Source organism: Diadema setosum, chromosome 18 (assembly GCF_964275005.1).
Source record: "Diadema setosum chromosome 18, eeDiaSeto1, whole genome shotgun sequence".
NCBI classification, from domain to species: Eukaryota; Metazoa; Echinodermata; class Echinoidea; order Diadematoida; family Diadematidae; genus Diadema; species Diadema setosum.
Window position 1 is genome coordinate 7,877,343 of NC_092702.1, and position 22,751 is coordinate 7,900,093.

Genomic DNA, 22,751 nt, shown 5'->3' on the forward strand with positions numbered 1-22,751 from the left:
AGGCTAGCATATGATTACACCACCATTGCGGGGTACGCTACCTGCCTAGCTGCCAGTGCACTTGGACGGCAGCTATATACATTAACATTGCGTCTCCCATATCCGGCCAATTCGCTTATCCGGATGAGTACCGGTCCCGACATGGCCGGATAATCGAGGTCGAACTGTACAGGCAGAGAAGCAGGTCTCCAGGAGTTGAACGATAATCAAAATATCCCTTGCAGAATTGACGGACAAACAAACAAAAAGTATAAGAGTCCAGGGGTTAACATGAAAAAAACAACAAACAAACAAACTGTGAGAACAGAAGCTGAATCAATTATGGCTATGAGAATGAAATGGTTAACAACTTTGATAATAAAAGTACACAAGAGTCTCTAAGAATTTAAAGCTCAAATCAATAATTCTTAAAAAAAAGAATGTAAGAGTAACACAGCATTGTTTTTTAATTGAAATACATGCTACATATTGAAATAGCATTGTAGGATACAAGAAATGCAGGGAATTGCATGCATTTCTAGTGTTTCAAGAAACAAATTGACACAGAGACAAAGTAGTTTTGGTGGGACACAGTCTTGATCTGAACACACAGCAAAATCATTTTAACCATAAACTCTCTTTAGGTCAACAATCACTGAAACCTTTATATACCATCATCAACACTGTCGCTGGTTTCACAGAAAAGATTTTTATTGTACATCTCTATTTTGTTCAAATTGTCATCTTCGAAATGTTTTTCTAGTTCTTAATACCATCTGATGTTTTCAACAATAGGATGACAAATGGAGAATTAAACTTCCTACTTACTGTACTTGATGGTTTAACTTCTTTTAATCTCCTTTTTTTTTCTGGTGATTTAACACAACAGAAAAATGGGCATTCATAAAAGTATTAACAGACACCTGGGTCTGGAAAGGAGACCACTTACTGGTTGGCATCAAGAAGCGTCACCTCCACGTTGTCTATGACAACTGGTTTGTTCATAGGCAGGCGGTTGATGTGCTGTTCTCTGACCTTTATTCTAGACATCACAAGGTTACCCGTGACCTGTAGAATTGAAAACAGATGCAATTGATAATAATAATGACACAAATTTCACTACTACTACTGCTGCTGCTGCTGCCGCCGCTACTACTACTACTACTACTACTACTAGTACTACAGATTATGTTACTACTGATAACACTCATAAATAATAATTAAAGAAATAATGATAATTTAAGATGTAATTCTCCAATTGGAAATAAAAATTCCCTCAACTTGTCACTATCACACATGTACGTTAAAAGTAATATTATCCCTCAGCCTTCTAGAAGAAAGTGAAGTGCTTTGTCTTTATGCTAGAAAAATGAAAATATATTTTTTCAGATTGTTCCACTTCTGTGACATCACAAATACAGTAGCTGTAGCCTTCTCATCCCATCATGACAGGATATAGATTTTAAAACCAAAACTTTAGAATTCACAACTTCCAAATAGATTGTCCAGTTTTCCTCAAACTTCACCAGTTGGTGTATTTTAAATATTATCTGCATTCACCAAATCCCACATAGGTTTGGGGTTAATTTCCCTTAAAAAAGTCAACTTGAAAATAATGAACAATCTTCCACTTTACAAGGAGGAAACACCCTTCACCTTGCTACAGAAGAGCTTCTGATCGAAATGCTTGGACAGCCCTCTGTAGTGGTCGTAGTGAAAGTGGCTGAGGAAGTAGGCTGTGCAGTTTGGTATGACCCCGAAGCTGAACGCATCCACCGTGAAAGACGTACCTGCGATAATGTAAACAGAGGCATGAATGTCAGGAGTCCTGGCTACATATTCAAATTCATGAAATTCTTCAGTCGAGATGTTTTTCATTGCAACTGATTGACAATTGCCCTACATTGATGTAGATTTGTAAGCAATGAATTGATAAGTGTTTTAGCAGTAGTCCTGATAAAAGAAATCATGGGCATACATACTAGAGCAGGATTTGAACCTACAACCTACAACCTCCTGATCTCCAGACAGGCGTCATCTCCACTAGACCACCGAGCTTCCGCCAGACAGCAAGTGTTGGTTCTAATCCTTATAGCATGCTGCAGGTACTGCATAATTATTCAAATTCATAAAATTGCTGTCGGGCGGAAGCCCGGTGGTCTAGTGGAGACGACGCCTGTCCGGAGATCAGGAGGTCATAGGTTTGAACCTGCCTCGGATATGTACGCCCATGATTTCTTTTATCATGGCTACTACTAAAAACACTGATCAATTCATTGCTTATTTACATCGATGTAGGGCAATTGTCAATCATTTGCGACCTGGTTACTTGTTTGTTACATGTCAACAACTCTATGTTTGCTCTGCATGAGCTGCTGCGTGAAAAGTTGTGTTGTTGTGCCATTCGATTCAGCATGAGAAAAATGACAACCGATCAGCTTGTACGCTTTCCACAATTTATGAGACAGATATGGAGATAAATTCTATCTCTGCAGGATGAAAAGACATAGACTGACTCATACTGAATGACCAAAGCATAGAGTATGCCCTGCACAAGGTGGGCTAAGAGGAGTTTTTAACATGTCACATTAACATGGCAATACATTTTTTTCTTTGCACCTACAAACTTACAGAATATGCAACATTCTCAGTACCATGCTACCAATTGGTGACATGCTGAAAAAAAAAATGCCATCCAATCAAATATCTATTTAAATGTATTTAAAAAAAAAACAGCTACAGATTTGTTTCCTTGGAATCTGAAGATTTTTAAGTTAAGATTTCTTGGATAACAATGCCTGTTGTCATACTGGACATTTAATTTTTTGTTAAATGTAAAAAAAACCCCCAAAAACAAACAAACAAAGAGCCAATATTGAGATCTCAATACCCAGCTTCATTAGCATGTTTTATTCTTTTTTTTAAGCCTTGACGTAAAGGCCCTATGCTGCTTGCAGCAGACTGCTATTTAATATGATAATGATAATATGTAATAATAAGTAAATAGACTACCTTCTAATAACATATTCGAGTACGGCAAATTTGGTCATGAACTATCAACATTTAACACAAAGAAAGGTGATGTCTAATTCCTTTTACAAGATATTGGAAAGTAGTGCAGAAATTTCAGAAATCTTTCCTAGACAACATAAAAATGTAAGTGTATTCAAGTGAAATATTATAAATACCTGTCATTTTCTTGTAGAATGGGCATGCTCTGCCACTGACATTGACCCATTCTTTCTCTCCTTGCTTCCTTGGCTCAGCCTGCTGAGAAAAACTAGCTTGCCCTCTCCGAGACCTCTTTGGCTTGGTGTCTTGAGGTGGGCCTACGTTTGGTGCAGGCTTGCACCCGAAGAAGGCATCAAGTGTTCCTTGCTTGCGCCTCTTTGAACTCTCTTGGCTGGAGGACAGGCTCCCTTTGGTTGTCAGATGAGAAGGCGAAGGGTCAAAACTCTGAGCCGCATCACTTGCCATACCGATTTCCTTTGTCCAAGAGCTATGCAAGTCTGCATCGTTATCTGACTTTGCCGCATCTTCATTTCCATGTGGACGACTGGCATTACTCTCTTGATTCTCTTCTGGGTTTTGCATTTGTATCTGAACAGAGCTCTCTCCCGGACTCTTGCCACACTGGGTATCATCATCTCTCTGATCATAAGCCTGACACTCTGTTTCAGTTCCATCGGGACGTGCTTCCAGCAGTTGGTTGCTGCTATCACCTGACGTTTTAGTTGACAGAGGATATGCTGGAAGCTCCTCTGACGATTCAAGGGAATCTGGTAGTGACGTTGGTGGAATGGGGACTGCACAACTGGCGGCAGAAGCACTCCTTGAACCATCTTCAGCACAAGTGTCTTCATGCTCCTCCAACAATTTTGTATCGTTTTTGGCTCCTGCGACGACCAAGAGCGATTCACTCTCCTCACTCTCACTGCAGAGATCATTCGAACCACTCAGGAGATCAAAACTTGGGGAATTTCTGCCAAGATCTGCTGGTTTATCAAGTTTGATGGCTGTGTGTTCCCCTGCTTTGATTTTTTCTTTGCCAGGATGCTGCCGGAGTTTGGTGGCACCACCTCCAATCAGGTGGGACTCCTTCTCCATGTCCTCACTTGCAGAATCCACAGACTTTGAGGTCTGTTCTGCCTTCACATTCTGACACAAGGGAGAGGATTGGCCACTATCCACCATAAATATGTCCACATCACTATCATATGGTTCTTCCTCATCTTCTGTGCATACTGGATTATCCACAGTATCATCCATGCGTTTTGCAACTTTTGAAGGGGGAATGTACGTAAGTGATGATGAGGAAGATGGCACTGGCGACGATCCGCCAACAGCATTGCCTCTGTCTTCTGCCGCAGAAGTGCTTGTGTGATGAGACTTCTGACTTGGGGAGAAATAACGGTGCAATGTCATAGTATTGTGGCTGTCATCCCTTGTTCTTTTCTGACCTCGCTTCCCTGAGGTGGGAGTGGACGGTGTCATCTGCTTGGTATTTGGTGTGCTGCCTTTTGTCTCTGTTTGACTCCTCTGCATTTTCCTCAGGGCACTGAGTGAAAGTCTGCTTTTAGTCCTATAATCAGTAGAGGGACGTTGACCACTATCAGGTTCTTTGTGCCCAGATTTTTCAAATGCATCATCTTCAGAATCTGAGTTTGTCTGTCGACTAAGCCTTTCCTTGATGCTAGTTGCATGGTGTGATCCCCTGGAGTGTGCTGAAGAGTGGGCTGATTTACTTTCATCTTTGGTCTTTGGTCTCTTCTCTTCATGCTCTTCTTTGTCTCTCCCCTTAGCCTGAATAGAATCTCTACTTCTTTGATCACGAATCACTCCTTTGCAGGACTTTCGAGCTGTGTTCTTGGGTTTCTTCACCTGACGAGCACTCTCCCTGTTGACATTACATTCTTCAGCTTGGATGGGTGTGCATAGAACCCGGTTACCCTTTACCTCAAGGTGAAAGTCTTTCCTGGCTGGCGTGGCAACTTCATCTGTTAATGATGATGGCTTGAGTTTTTTTGCTGGTGAATAAATCTCTTCGCTACCATCTGAGGACAAATCGTCCTCGTGAACATCTCCCTCCAAAGTGGATGTTTCCACCAGGCTGTGTTCGCTGTCTATTGCCATACATGTAGCTCTGTGACAAGCCAGGATGCAGTGGCTATATTTCTGGAAATGTTGAGGGATGGTTGAAGTGCATGTATCCGTATCCGGACATTCTGAAAATAAAACATCAATACATGTGTATATTGTTAGTAACTAAGAAATGCTCTGATTGCATTTAAACTCTTCTTTTTTTTTGTGAGGGGAGGGGGATTAGCAAAGTGACCAAATCTTCAAATCTACACAAGCCAGCACATCATGTGTGAACATACCGGTACATCCTAATAGAGAGATGAAATTTATGTTTTTGTTTGTTTTTGTTTTTGTTGTACAATTTTATACAATTTAGCATTTTTCAATGATGCCAATTTTCTTTACTGCCCATACTTAGCTTCTGCTGAGCCACAAGCTATCAGCTCTTGTATACAATACTTTCACAGTGCTCATCTCGGATGGGACTGTTCCTCGCAAGATACGGTGTGGAGTCAGTATGTGGAAGTGTGCTGCTTTGTGTTTGGTGGTAAGGTTTTGAACATGAGTCCATTGATGTTTCAATGGGGGGGGGGGGGGCATTTCATGAAGTGTTTTGGACTTTTGGTCGGATATTTTTTCTGACAAACTGTTATAAGCTACTGAAATCCTTGCATCTGATTGGCTGAATGCAAATCAGTCCAACGAATTTGTCGGACAAAGCGCTTCATGAAATGCCCCCCTGAAATAAGTTGTTGCATGATCAAGCCTGAGTAAACTTTTTTTTATAAGTATTATGATAACTTGGCAAATGGAATTTTAATCATAGAAATCTGAACAAAATTTCCCCACATTTCCAAGAGCCTATACTTACAATCATATAATTGTACTATACTACAAGAGTCATAGCACATTTTTGCTGTCTGCAGTTGATGCAGAAGTCGGTTTCTTATATCAAATTGTGTGGTAATAAATGTTAACAGAATATGACTGAAATACATATGTACATAAATTCTATAGAAAAGCTAGGGGAAATGCTACACACAGCATGAGAAGAATATTTCACATTTTTACTTTTTTTATTCTAAAAAAGTTTACTAGATTCTACGCATGTGATTTGGGAGGATTTTAGGGGCAAGGTAAACATTGCACTTTTGCCCAAGATACCCCACAGGCTTTGTGTAGTGACCTAGTACATGTCACTGGAGCATAGTGGTTGGATACTTGAACATGATTGAATGATTGGAACTTTGTGGAAAATCTATTTCTTTAACAACTAGGTGTCATAAAAATGTTACTCAAATTACAAGTATACACTGCAGATGGAAAGTTGCCCCAAAGGCCCAAACTGGTAATGTCAATAATCAAGATGACATTGAAGCTACAAGCAAGGTGGGTCAAGTGTAACTATACACAGCCCAGTCGCTGTAAAAACGCAACAGGGTTGTACCAGGGTGGTGCACAACAACAAAGCGAACGCAAAGCGAACATGGCGATCACGTCGCGTTTTGATACTTTACATCATTTTTGTCGCTTCAAACTCATTAAGGATAATCTTCATTAAATTTAATTAGACTTCATTTCTATGTTACACAATTCACAACTTACCGAAAACGAAAAGTATATGCAGCATGTGCAAACGGTACATCATGTTTCACTGACGGCCATTTTGAATAATCGGGAGTTCATACGATCGAAAGTGCAGCTACAGCTTCGATCGCGTGAACTCCCGATTATTCAAAATTGGCCATCAGTGAAAGACGATGCACGTTGTACCATTTGCACATGCTGCATATAATCTTCGTTTTCAGTAAGCTGTGACTTGTGTATGTCAATATTGATAACATAGAAATGAAGTCTAATTAATGAAGATTGTCTTTATTTAATGAGTTGAAGGTGACAAAAACGATGTAAAGTATCCAACTCAACACGATCGCCATGTTCGCTTTGCGTTTGCTTTGTTGTTGTGCACCACCCTGGTACAGCAATGTCGCTTTTTTACAGCAACTGGGCTGTGCATGGTTAGGTCAAGTGTTAATAGAGATATATACCTTCACGAGAATGATCAACAATGTCAACCTCCAAGCACTGCTGGACATGCTCCTCTGGAGATGTTCGACTATGCTGATATACTGCAGCAAATGGCACTTGACAAATGGGGCAGAATTCATTTATCTTCGATGCCGACTCCGATGAAATTGCATCAGCTGTTTGCCTTCCTGTAGCTGTGCTGGTTGATGATGAGGATGCAGACTCAAACTCGTCGTGCTTCCTTTTAAGTGATGTGGACCTTCCCATGGTGGGTGTATGAATGCGGCTCATACCCGATGCCGATGTCGATGACGATGTTGCGGGTTTTGAGCATTCATCATTTGTCCTGCGATCATGACAGGCTACCTTCAGGCTACCACTCGTCTTCAGTGAGTTCCGACTGGGCTTATCGTCTTCGTCACCTGCATGTTCCCGCGAATTTTCATTTCCTGGTGGGCGTTTACTATTGCAACTTTTTGTGTTTGTCCAGACAGATCGACCACCGTTCTGGGGAATCCCCGCCGCCGGGCCTCCCACTCCAGCTCGGCCACTGCTGCGTTGAGTTGTTTGTTGCCTCCCGCTCCTCGATGAAACTGAAGATGCTTGCGACAAACTTTTGCCTTTCTTGGCTCTCCGTAGTGGTGCATGCGTGAATATATCATCGTCATCATCGGTGTCGCGCCCAGTGTCGTCGCTCTTAGTAGCGGACATATTGACGAGGAGACATGAAGATGAAAGTAACGTTTTTGGAGTTTTGTCGCTTGTCTAACCTCCCCCTTTTTCACACTTGGCGGTCATTACGTCACGCAGTTAGTTGCTAATTTTCCATACAACCTCGTTCGCATTCATCGTATAAATGGGAAAAAAGCCATAGATTTATATTTGATAATGCTATTTTTACAGCCTGTTTCAGAGCATTAGTTTTTATATTGTTCAATTAAACTTCAAAAGAAAAAAACAGTTCAATAAAACTTTCATAATGATATTTCTCTTATTTTTCATACCACCAAATAGGTAAAGTACTTGAGGCGAGGATGTGTTCTCATCTGTGATCGCGGAGGATCAGAAAGACTGGATGGAAGTACGCCGGAACGCGGCCGGAAAAGCAATTTGAAGATTGGCAAAATAATAAGGATTACGCAATATCGTCTAAATAACTATTAAAGAAAATCAACAAAAGAACCTAATATTCTCTGGGCAGTCTGTCTCACTTTCATAGATTTATTTTCTTTACATCAAACACACTCCAAGTAAAAAAAAAAAAGGTAATAAAAAGTTCAAATTAATGTCTCTCTCACTCGGGTCTGACGTAATATCGTAAGGAGAGAGGTAAATTCGAGCACCTCCCACAGCTTTCGCTTCATAGGTGCACCCTACTCACTATATAGATCTTGTAGAGGAAGGTCTCTTCTATCATTTTCATTATATTTCATGAGAATGAAAGTGTCTTTACTATACGGCCGGAACGACTTTTTAAAGGCATCTACCCATATTGTCTTTCGCCTTGGTATTGCACTGGGTCTATATTGTGCCATGGGGTGGGGTAAATTTGAGCACCTCCCATATCTTTGTCTTTATAGGTGCACCCTATTCACTATACAGATCTTGTAGAAGAAGGTCTCTTCTATCATTTCCATTACATTTCATGAAAATAAAAGTGTCTTTGCTATACGGCCGGAACGACTTTTTAAAGTCAGTTACCCACAGAACATAATTGTGTTTCGCATTGGTATATATACTGCATTGTGTCTATACATGGTACCATACGGGTGGGGTAACTTTGACCACCTCCCACAGCTTTGTCTTCATAGGTGCACCCTATTCACTATATAGATCTTGTAGAGGAAGTTCTCTATCATTTCCATTATATTTCATGAAAATAAAAGTGTCTTTGCTATACGGCAGGAACGACTTTTTAAAGTCATGTACCCACAGATCTTGTCTTTCGCCTTGGTATATTATACTGCATTGTGTCTATACAGTCATGGTACCATAGGGGTGGGGTAACTTTGGGCTCCTCCCACAGCTTTGCCTTCATAGGTGCACCCTAATCACTATATAGATCTTGTAGAGGAAGGTCTCTTCTATCATTTCCATTATATTTCATGAAAATGAAAATGTCTTTGCTATACGGCCAGAACGACTTTTTAAAGAGATATTATCCATATTGTCTTTTGCCTTGGTATATACTATATTGCATTGTGTATATATTGTGCCATGGGGGTGGGGTAACTTTGAGCACCTCCCACAGCTTTCTCTTTATAGGTGCACCATATTCACTATATAGATCTTGCAGAGGAAGGTCTCTTCTATCATTTCCACTATATTTCATGGAAATAAAAGTGTCTTTGCTATACAGCCGGAACGACTTTTTAAAGTCATGTACCCATATTGTCTTTCGCATTTGGTTTTGCACTGTGTCTATATTGTGCCATGGGGTGGGGTAAATTTGAGCACCTCCCATATCTTTGTCTTTATAGGTGCACCCTATTTACTATATAGATCTTGTAAATTAAGGTCTCTTCTATCCTTTCCATTATATTTCATGAAAATAAAAGTGTCTTTGCTATGCGGCCGGAACGGCTTTTTAAAGGCCTGTACCTATATTGTCTTTTGCCTTGGTATATATTGCATTGTGTCTATATTGTGCCATGGGGGTGGTGAAACTTTGAGCACCTCCCACAGCTTTGTCTTCATAGGTGCACCCTATTCACTAGAAAGATCTTGTAGAGGAATGTTTCTTATATCCTTTTTCATTATATTTCATGAAAATAAAAGTGTCTTTGCTATGCGGCCGGAACAGCTTTTTAAAGGCCTGTACACATATTGTTTTTCGCCTTGGTATATTATACTGCATTATGTCTATACTCGGTACCATAGGGGTGGGGTAACTTTGACCACCTCCCACAGCTTTGTCTTCATAGGTGCACCCTATTCACTATATAGATCTTGTAAATTAAGGTCTCTTCTTCTATCCTTTCCATTATATTTCATGAGAATGAAAGTGTCTTTGCTATACGGCCGGAACGACTTTTTAAAGGCATGTACCCATATTGTCTTTCGCCTTGGTATTGCACTGTGTCTATATTGTGCCTTCGATGGGGTAAATTTGAGCACCTCCCACAGCTTTGTCTTCATAGGTGCACCCTAATCACTATATAGATCTTGTAGAGGAAGGTCTCTTCTATCATTTCCATTATATTTCATGAAAATGAAAATGTCTTTGCTATACGGCCAGAACGACTTTTTAAAGACATGTTATCCATATTGTCTTTTGCCTTGGTATACATATTGCATTGTGTATATATTGTGCCATGGGGGTGGGGTAACTTTGAGCACCTCCCATATCTTTCTCTTTATAGGTGCACCCTATTCACTATACAGATCTTGTAGAGGAAGGTCTCTTCTATCATTTCCATTATATTTCATGAAAATAAAAGTGTCTTTGCTATACGGCCGGAACGACTTTTTAAAGGCATGTACCCAGTCTTTCGCCTTGGTATAATGTACTGCACTGTGTCTATACATGGCGCCATAATGGTGGGGAACCTTTGAGCATCTCCCACACCTTTGTCTTCATAGGTGCACCCTATTCACTATATAGATCTTGTAGAGGAAGGTCTCTTCTATCATTTCCATTATATTTCATGAAAATAAAAGTGTCTTTGCTATACGGCCGGAACGACTTTTGAAAGGCATGTTGCCCATATTGTCTTTCACCTTGGTATATATATTGCAATGTGTCTATACTGTGCCATGGGGATGGGGTAACTTTGAGCACCTCCCACAGCTTTATCTTCATAGGTGCACCATATTCACTATATAGATCTTGTAGAGGAATGTCTCTTCTACCATTTTCATTATATTTCTTGAAAATAAAAGTGTCTTTGCTATACGACCGGAACGACTTTTTAAAGGTGTGTCCCCATATTGTCTTTCGCCTTGGTATATTATAATGCATTTTCACAGTGGGGTAAATTTGAGCACCTCCTACAGCTTTGTCTTCTTAGGTGCACCCTATTCACTAGAAAGATCTTGTAGAGGAATTTCTCTTCTATCCTTGACATTATATATCATGAAAATAAAAGTGTCTTTGCTATACGGCCGGAACGACTTTTTAAAGGCATGTACCCATATTGTCTTTCGCCTTGGTATATTATACTGCATTATAGGGGTGGGTAAATTTGAGCACCTCCCACACCTTTGTCTTCATAGGTGCACCCTAATCACTATATAGATGTTGTAGAGGAAGGTCTCTTCTATCATTTCAATTATATTTCATGAATATAAAAGTGTCTTTGCTATACGGCCGGAACGACTTTTTAAAGGCCTGTACCCATATTGTCTTTTGCCTTTTATATACTGCATTGTGTCTATACATGGCACGATAATAATGGAACTTTGAGCACCTTCCACAGCTTTGTCTTTATAGGTGCACCCTATTCACTATATAGATCTTCTAGATCTCTCTATCTCTCTTCTTTCATTTACATTTCTTTGTAGAAAATAAAAGGGTCTTTTCTACACGACCAGAACGACTTTTTAAAGGCATGTGCCCAGAGATCATGTATATCGCATAAGTATATACTGCCCTCTATGTTGTCATAGGGGTGTCGTAGCTTTGGCCACCTCCCTTAGCCTTTTCTTTGGAGGTGCACCCTATTTACTATATAGATCTTGTGAATTAAGGTCTCTTTCCATTATATGTCATGAAAATAAAAGTGTCTTTGCTATGCGGCCGGAACAGCTTTTTAAAGGCCTGTACCCATATTGTCTTTCGCCTTAGTATATTATACTGCATTGTGTCTATACACGGTACCATAGGGGTGGGGTAACTTTGACCACCTCCCACAGCTTTGTCTTTATAGGTGCACCCTATTCACTATATAGATCTTGTAAATTAAGGTCTCTTCTTCTATCCTTTCCATTATATTTCATGAGAATGAAAGTGTCTTTGCTATACGGCCGGAGCGACTTTTTAAAGGCATGTACCCATATTGTCTTTCGCCTTGGTATTCCACTGTGTCTATATTGTGCCTTGGATGGGGTAAATTTGAGCACCTCCCACAGCTTTGTCTTCATAAGTGCACCCTAATCACAATATAGATCTTGTAGAGGAAGGTCTCTTCTATAATTTCCATTATATTTCATGAAAATGAAAATGTCTTTGCTATACGGCCAGAGCGACTTTTTAAAGACATGTTATCCATATTGTCTTTTGCCTTAGTATATATATTGCATTGTGTATATATTGTGCCATGGGGGTGGGGTAACTTTAAGCACCTCCCATATCTTTCTCTTTATAGGTGCACCCTATTCACTTTACAGATTTTGTAGAGGAAGGTCTCTTCCTCTACAAATGCAATACGGCCGGAACGACTTTTTAAAGGCATGTTGCCCATATTGTCTTTCACCTTGGTATATAATCATATTGCAATGTGTCTATATTGTGCCATGGGGGTGGGGTAACTTTGAGCACCTCCCACAGCTTTATCTTCATAGGTGCACCATATTCACTATATAGATCTTGTAGAGGAATGTCTCTTCTACCATTATTCCATTATATTTCTTGAAAATAAAAGTGTCTTTGCTATACGGCCGGAACGACTTTTTAAAGGTGTGTACCCATATTGTCTTTCGCCTTGGTATATTATACTGCATTATAGGGATGGGGTAAATTTGAGCACCTCCCACAGCTTTGTCTTCTTATGTGCACCCTATTCACTAGAAAGATCTTGTAGAGGAATTTCTCTTCTATCCTTTCCATTATATTTCCTGAAAATAAAAGTGTCTTTGCTATACGGCCGGAACGACTTTTTAAAGGCATGTACCCAGAGATCATGTATATCGCATAAGTATATACTGCCCTCTATGTTGTCATAGGGGTGTCGTAACTTTGGCCACCTCCCCCAGCCTTTTCTTTCTAGGTGCACCCTATTTACTATATAGATCTTGTAAATTAAGGTCTCTTCTATCCTTTCCATTATATTTAATGGAAATAATAGTGTCTTTGCTATACGGTCGGAACGACTTTTTAAAGGCATGTACCCAGTCTTTCGCCTTGGTATAATGTTCTGCACTGTGTCTATACATGGCGCCATAATGGTGGGGAACCTTCGAGCATCTCCTACAGCTTTGTCTCCATAGGTGCACCCTGTTCACTGGAAAGATCTTGTAGAAGAATGTCTCTTCTATCTTTTCCATTATATTTCATGAAAATAAAAGTGTCTTTGCTATGCGGCCGGAACGGCTTTTTAAAGGGGAAGGCTAGTAACTGATCAGTGGGAATCAGTGGAAATGCTGGGAGATGATTGTTCCAATCCTTATGGGATTCATTCAAGAGTTCATTGTATATCTAATGTTGTGTGAAAATGCTTTGCTTCAGAATGGTCTCATATTCAAGTAATGTGCAGTTTAATGCTTCCAGGTTAGCGTCCCTGGTCAGTGACGGAGCATTAATCTGCACATTACTTGAATATGAGACCGTTCTGAAGCAAATAATTTTCACACAACAATAGATATACAATGGACTCTTGAATGAATCCCATAAGGATTGGAACAATCATCTCCCAGCATTTCCACTGATTCCCACTGATCAGTTACTAGCCTTCCCCTTTAAAGGCATGTTGCCCATATTGTCTTCCACCTTGGTATATATATTGCAATGTGTCTATATTGTGCCATGGGGGTGGTGAAACTTTGAGCACCTCCCACAGCTTTGTCTTCATAGGTGCACCGTATTTACTAGAAAGATCTTGTAGAGGAATGTCTCTTCTATCCTTTCCATTACATTTCATGAAAATAAAGGTGTCTTTGCTATACGGCCGGAACGACTTTTTAAAGGCATGTACCCAGAGATCATGCATATCGCATAAGTATATACTGCCCTCTATGTTGTCATAGGGGTGTCGTAACTTTGGCCACCTCCCCCAGCCTTTTCTTTCTAGGTGCACCCTATTTATTATATAGATCTTGTAAATTAAGGTCTCTTCTATCCCTTCCATTATATTTCATGGAAATAATAGTGTCTTTGCTATACGGTCGGAACAACTTTTTAAAGGCATGTACCCAGTCTTTCGCCTTGGTATAATGTTCTGCACTGTGTCTATACATGGCGCCATAATGGTGGGGAACCTTCGAGCATCTCCTACAGCTTTGTCTTCATAGGTGCACCCTGTTCACTGGAAAGATCTTGTAGAAGAATGTCTCTTCTATCCTTTCCATTATATTTCATGAAAATAAAAGTGTCTTTGCTACACGACCGGAACGGCTTTTTAAAGGCCTGTACCTATATTGTCTTTCACCTTGGTATTTATATTGGAATGTGTCTATATTGTGCCATGGGGTGGTGAAACTTTGAGCACCTCCCACAGCTTTTTCTTCATAAGTGCACCCTATTCGCTATATAGATCTTGCAGAGGAATGTCTCTTCTATCCTTGCCATTATATTTCATGAAAATAAAAGTGTCTTTGGTATGCGGCCGGAACGACTTTTTAAAGGCATGTACCCAGAGATCATGCATATCGCATAAGTATATACTGCCCTCTATGTTGTCATAGTGGTGTCCTAACTTTGGCCACCTCCCCCAGCCTTTTCTTTGGAGGTGCATCCTATTTACTATATAGATCTTGTACATTCAGGTCTCTTCTATCCTTTCCATTACATTTCATGAAAATAAAAGTTTCTTTGCTATATGGCAGGAACGACTTTTTAAAGGCATGTTACCCATATTGTCTTTCACCTTGATATATATATTGCAATGTGTCTATATTGTGCCATTGGGGTGGGGTAACTTTGAGCACCTCCCACAGATTTATAGTCACAGGTGCACCATATTCACTATATGGATCTTGGAGAGGAATGTCTCTTCTACCATTTGCATCATATTTCTTGAAAATAAAAGTGTCTTTGCTATACGGCAGGAACGACTTTTTAAGGGCGTGTACCCATATTGTCTTTCGCCTTGGTATATATTACATTGTGTCTATATTGTGCCATGGGGATGGTGAAACTTTGAGCACCTCCCACAGCTTTGTCTTCATAGGTGCACCGTATTTACTAGAAAGATCTTGTAGAGGAATGTCTCTTCTGTCCTTTCCATTATATTTCATGAAAATAAAAGTGTCTTTGCTATACGGCCGGAACAACTTTTTAAAGGCATGTACCCGGAGATCATGTATATCACATAACTACATACTGCCCTCTGTTGTCATAGGGGTGTCGTAACTTTGGCCACCTCCCCCAGACTTTTCTTTCTAGGTGCACCCTATTTACTATATAGATCTTGTACAGTAAGGTCTCTTCTATCCTTTAAAGGTGTGTACCCATATTGTCTTTAGCATGGGTATGCAGCATTGTGTCTAGGTATATAGTACCATAAGGGGGTGGTAAGTTTGCGCACCTCCCACACCTTTCTCTTCGAAGGTGCACCATAATCACTATATGGATCTTTTAAATTAAGGTCTCTTCTATCATTTCCATTATATTTCATAAAAATTAAAGTGTCTTTGCTATACGGTCGGAACGACTTTTTAAAGCCATGTACCCACATTGTCTTTCGCCTTGGTATTGCACTGTGTGTATATTGTGCCATGGGGTGGGGTAAATTTGAGCACCTCCCATAATTTTGTCTTCATAGGTGCACCCTATTTACTATATAGATCTTGTAAATTAAGGTCTCTTCTATCCTTTCCATTATATTTAATGAAAATAAAAGTGTCTTTGCTGTGCGGCCGGAACAACTTTTTAAAGGCCTGTACTCATATTGTCTTTCGCCTTGGTATAATTGCATTGTGTCTATATTGTACTATGGGGGTGGTGAAGCTTTGAGCACCTCCCACAGCTTTGTCTTCATAGGTGCACCCTATGAACTAGAAAGATCTTGTAGAGGAATGTCTCTTCTATCCTTTCCATTATATTTCATGAAAATAAAAGTGTCTCTGCTATACGGCCGGAACGACTTTTTAAAGGCATGTACCCAGAGATCATGTATATCTCATAAGTATATACTGCCCTCTATGTTGTCATAGGGGTGTCGTAATTTTGGCCACCTCCCCCAGCCTTTTCTTTGTAGGTGCACCCTATTTAATATATAGATCTTGTAAATTAAGGTCTCTTCTATCCTTTCCATTATATTTCATGGAAATAAAAGTGTCTTTGCTATACGGCCGGAACGACTTTTTAAAGGCATGTACCCAGTGTTTCGAATTGGTATAATGTTCTGCACTGTGTCTATACATGGCGCCATAATGGTGGGGAACCTTTGAGCATCTCCCACTGCTTTGTCTTTATAGGTGCACCCTATTCACTAGAAAGATCTTGTAGAAGAATGTCTCCTCTATCCTTGCCATTATATTTCATGAAAATAAAAGTGTCTTTGCTATACGGCCGGAACGGCTTTTTAATGACCTGTACCTATATTGTCTTTCGCCTTGGTATATATTGGAATGTGTCTATATTGTGCCATGGGGGTGGTGAAACTTTGAGCACCTCCCACAGCTTTTTCTTCATAAGTGCACCCTATTCGCTATATAGATCTTGCAGAGGAATGTCTCTTCTATCATATCCATTATATTTCATGAAAATAAAAGTGTCTTTGCTATACGGCCGGAACGACTTTTTAAAGGGGATGGCTAGTAGCTGATCAGTGGGAATGCTGAGGGATGATTGTTCCAATCCTTGTGGGATTCATTTAAGAGTACATTATATATCTATTCTTGTGTGAAAATTATTTGCTTCAGAATGGTCTCATATTCAAGTAATGTGCAGTTCAATGCTTCCAGGTAAGCGTCCCTGGTCAGTGACGGGGCATTGATCTGCACATTACTTGAATACGAGACCGTTCTGAAGCAAATAATTTTCACACAACAGTAGATATATAATGTACTCTTAAATGAATCCCACAAGGATTGGAACAATCATCCCTCAGCATTCCCACTGATTCCCACTGATCGGTTACTAGCCATCCCCTTTAAAGGCATGTACCCAGCGATCATGTATATCGCATAAGTATATACTACCCTCTATGTTGTCATAGTGGTGTCGTAACTTTGGCCACCTCCCCCAGCCTTTTCTTTGGAGGTGCACCTATTTACTATATAGATCTTGTAAATTAAGGTCTCTTCTATCCTTTCCATTATATTTCATGAAAATAAACGTGTCTTTGCTATACGGCCGGAACAACTTTTTAAAGGAATGTACCCAGTCTTTCGCCTTGGTATAATGTACTGCACTGTGTCTATACATGGCGCCATAATGGTGGGAACCTTCGAGCATCTCCCACAGATTTGTCTTCATAGGTGCACCCTGTTTACTAGAAGGATCTTGTATAGGAATGTCTCTTCTATCCTTTCCATTATATTTCATGAAAATAAAAGTGTCTTTGCTATACGGCCGGAACGACTTTTTAAAGGCATGTACCCAGAGATCATGTACATCGCATAAGTATATACTGCCCTCTATGTTGTCATAGGGGTGTCGTAAGTTTGGCCACCTCCCCCAGCCTTTTCTTTGTAGGTGCACCTTATTTACTCTATAGATCTTGTAAATTAATGTCTCTTCTATCCTTTCCATTATATTTCATGAAAATAAAAGTTTCTTTGCTCTATGGCCGGAACGACTTTTTAAAGGCATGTTACCCATATTGTCTTTCACCTTGATATATATATTGCAATGTGTCAATATTGTGCCATGGGGGTGGGGTAACTTTGAGCACCTCCCACAGCTTTATAGTCACAGGTGCACCATATTCACTATATAGATCTTGTAGAGGAATGTCTCTTCTATCATTTCCATTATATTTCATGAAAATAAAAGTGTCTTTGCTATGCGGCCGGAACGACTTTTTAAAGGTGTATACCCATATTGTCTTTAGCATGGGTATGCAGCATTGTGTCTAAGTATATAGTACCATAAGGGGGTGGTAAGTTTGCGCACCTCCCACACCTTTCTCTTCGAAGGTGCACCATAATCACTATATGGATCTTGTAAATTAAGGTCTCTTCTATCATTTCCATTGTATTTCATGAAAATTAAAGTGTCTTTGCTCTACGGCCGGAACGACTTTTTAAAGACATGTACCCACATTGTCTTTCGCCTTGGTATTGCACTGTGTGTATATTGTGCCATGGGGTGGGGTAAATTTGAGCACCTCCCATATCTTTGTCTTTGTAGGTGTACCGTATTTACTACATAGATCTTTTAAATTAAGGTCTCTTCTATCCTTTCCATTATATTTCATGAAAATAAAAGTGTTTTTGCCATGCGGCCGGAACGGCTTTTTAAATGCCTGTACCCGTATTGTCTTTCGCCTTGGTATATATTGCATTGTGTCTATATTGTGCCATGGGGGTGGTGAAACTATGAGCACCTCCCACAGCTTTGTCTTCATAGGTGCACCGTATTTACTAGAAAGATCTTGTAGAGGAATGTCTCTTCTATCCTTTCCAATACATTTCATGAAAATAAAGGTGTCTTTGCTATACGGCCGGAACGACTTTTTAAAGGCATGTACCCAGAGATCATGCATATCGCATAAGTATATACTGCCCTCTATGTTGTCATAGGGGTGTCGTAACTTTGGCCACCTCCCCCAGCCTTTTCTTTCTAGGTGCACCCTATTTATTATATAGATCTTGTAAATTAAGGTCTCTTCTATCCCTTCCATTATATTTCATGGAAATAATAGTGTCTTTGCTATACGGTCGGAACAACTCTTTAAAGGCATGTACCCAGTCTTTCGCCTTGGTATAATGTTCTGCACTGTGTCTATACATGGCGCCATAATGGTGGGGAACCTTCGAGCATCTCCTACAGCTTTGTCTTCATAGGTGCACCCTGTTCACTGGAAAGATCTTGTAGAAGAATGTCTCTTCTATCCTTTCCATTATATTTCATGAAAATAAAAGTGTCTTTGCTACACGACCGGAACGGCTTTTTAAAGGCCTGTACCTATATTGTCTTTCACCTTGGTATTTATATTGGAATGTGTCTATATTGTGCCATGGGGGTGGTGAAACTTTGAGCACCTCCCACAGCTTTTTCTTCATAAGTGCACCCTATTCGCTATATAGATCTTGCAGAGGAATGTCTCTTCTATCCTTGCCATTATATTTCATGAAAATAAAAGTGTCTTTGGTATGCGGCCGGAACGACTTTTTAAAGGCATGTACCCAGAGATCATGCATATCGCATAAGTATATACTGCCCTCTATGTTGTCATAGTGGTGTCCTAACTTTGGCCACCTCCCCCAGCCTTTTCTTTGGAGGTGCACCCTATTTACTATATAGAACTTGTACATTCAGGTCTCTTCTATCCTTTCCATTACATTTCATGAAAATAAAAGTTTCTATGCTATATGGCAGGAACGACTTTTTAAAGGCATGTTACCCATATTGTCTTTCACCTTGATATATATATTGCAATGTGTCTATATTGTGCCATTGGGGTGGGGTAACTTTGAGCACCTCCCACAGATTTATAGTCACAGGTGCACCATATTCACTATATGGATCTTGGAGAGGAATGTCTCTTCTACCATTTGCATTATATTTCTTGAAAATAAAAGTGTCTTTGCTATACGGCAGGAACGACTTTTTAAAGGTGTGTACCCATATTGTCTTTCGCCTTGGTATATATTACATTGTGTCTATATTGTGCCATGGGGGTGGTGAAACTTTGAGCACCTCCCACAGCTTTGTCTTCATAGGTGCACCGTATTTACTAGAAAGATCTTGTAGAGGAATGTCTCTTCTATCCTTTCCATTATATTTCATGAAAATAAAAGTGTCTTTGCTATACGGCCGGAACAACTTTTTAAAGGCATGTACCCGGAGATCATGTATATCACATAACTACATACTGCCCTCTGTTGTCATAGGGGTGTCGTAACTTTGGCCACCTCCCCCAGACTTTTCTTTCTAGGTGCACCCTATTTACTATATAGATCTTGTACAGTAAGGTCTCTTCTATCCTTTAAAGGTGTGTACCCATATTGTCTTTAGCATGGGTATGCAGCATTGTGTCTAGGTATATAGTACCATAAGGGGGTGGTAAGTTTGCGCACCTCCCACACCTTTCTCTTCGAAGGTGCACCATAATCACTATATGGATCTTTTAAATTAAGGTCTCTTCTATCATTTCCATTATATTTCATAAAAATTAAAGTGTCTTTGCTATACGGTCGGAACGACTTTTTAAAGCCATGTACCCACATTGTCTTTCGCCTTGGTATTGCACTGTGTGTATATTGTGCCATGGGGTGGGGTAAATTTGAGCACCTCCCATAATTTTGTCTTCATAGGTGCACCCTATTTACTATATAGATCTTGTAAATTAAGGTCTCTTCTATCCTTTCCATTATATTTAATGAAAATAAAAGTGTCTTTGCTGTGCGGCCGGAACAACTTTTTAAAGGCCTGTACTCATATTGTCTTTCGCCTTGGTATAATTGCATTGTGTCTATATTGTACTATGGGGGTGGTGAAGCTTTGAGCACCTCCCACAGCTTTGTCTTCATAGGTGCACCCTATGAACTAGAAAGATCTTGTAGAGGAATGTCTCTTCTATCCTTTCCATTATATTTCATGAAAATAAAAGTGTCTCTGCTATACGGCCGGAACGACTTTTTAAAGGCATGTACCCAGAGATCATGTATATCTCATAAGTATATACTGCCCTCTATGTTGTCATAGGGGTGTCGTAATTTTGGCCACCTCCCCCAGCCTTTTCTTTGTAGGTGCACCCTATTTAATACATAGATCTTGTAAATTAAGGTCTCTTCTATCCTTTCCATTATATTTCATGGAAATAAAAGTGTCTTTGCTATACGGCCGGAACGACTTTTTAAAGGCATGTACCCAGTGTTTCGAATTGGTATAATGTTCTGCACTGTGTCTATACATGGCGCCATAATGGTGGGGAACCTTTGAGCATCTCCCACTGCTTTGTCTTTATAGGTGCACCCTATTCACTAGAAAGATCTTGTAGAAGAATGTCTCCTCTATCCTTGCCATTATATTTCATGAAAATAAAAGTGTCTTTGCTATACGGCCGGAACGGCTTTTTAATGACCTGTACCTATATTGTCTTTCGCCTTGGTATATATTGGAATGTGTCTATATTGTGCCATGGGGGTGGTGAAACTTTGAGCACCTCCCACAGCTTTTTCTTCATAAGTGCACCCTATTCGCTATATAGATCTTGCAGAGGAATGTCTCTTCTATCATATCCATTATATTTCATGAAAATAAAAGTGTCTTTGCTATACGGCCGGAACGACTTTTTAAAGGCATGTACCCAGCGATCATGTATATCGCATAAGTATATACTACCCTCTATGTTGTCATAGTGGTGTCGTAACTTTGGCCACCTCCCCCAGCCTTTTCTTTGGAGGTGCACCTATTTACTATATAGATCTTGTAAATTAAGGTCTCTTCTATCCTTTCCATTATATTTCATGAAAATAAACGTGTCTTTGCTATACGGCCGGAACAACTTTTTAAAGGAATGTACCCAGTCTTTCGCCTTGGTATAATGTACTGCACTGTGTCTATACATGGCGCCATAATGGTGGGAACCTTCGAGCGTCTCCCACAGATTTGTCTTCATAGGTGCACCCTGTTTACTAGAAGGATCTTGTATAGGAATGTCTCTTCTATCCTTTCCATTATATTTCATGAAAATAAAAGTGTCTTTGCTATACGGCCGGAACGACTTTTTAAAGGCATGTACCCAGAGATCATGTACATCGCATAAGTATATACTACCCTCTATGTTGTCATAGTGGTGTCGTAACTTTGGCCACCTCCCCCAGCCTTTTCTTTGGAGGTGCACCTATTTACTATATAGATCTTGTAAATTAAGGTCTCTTCTATCCTTTCCATTATATTTCATGAAAATAAACGTGTCTTTGCTATACGGCCGGAACAACTTTTTAAAGGAATGTACCCAGTCTTTCGCCTTGGTATAATGTACTGCACTGTGTCTATACATGGCGCCATAATGGTGGGAACCTTCGAGCGTCTCCCACAGATTTGTCTTCATAGGTGCACCCTGTTTACTAGAAGGATCTTGTATAGGAATGTCTCTTCTATCCTTTCCATTATATTTCATGAAAATAAAAGTGTCTTTGCTATACGGCCGGAACGACTTTTTAAAGGCATGTACCCAGAGATCATGTACATCGCATAAGTATATACTGCCCTCTATGTTGTCATAGGGGTGCCGTAAGTTTGGCCACCTCCCCCAGCCTTTTCTTTGTAGGTGCACCTTATTTACTCTATAGATCTTGTAAATTAAGGTCTCTTCTATCCTTTCCATTATATTTCATGAAAATAAAAGTTTCTGTGCTCTATGGCCGGAACGACTTTTTAAAGGCATGTTACCCATATTGTCTTTCACCTTGATATATATATTGCAATGTGTCAATATTGTGCCATGGGGGTGGGGTAACTTTGAGCACCTCCCACAGCTTTATAGTCACAGGTGCACCATATTCACTATATAGATCTTGTAGAGGAATGTCTCTTCTATCATTTCCATTATATTTCATGAAAATAAAAGTGTCTTTGCTATGCGGCCGGAACGACTTTTTAAAGGTGTATACCCATATTGTCTTTAGCATGGGTATGCAGCATTGTGTCTAAGTATATAGTACCATAA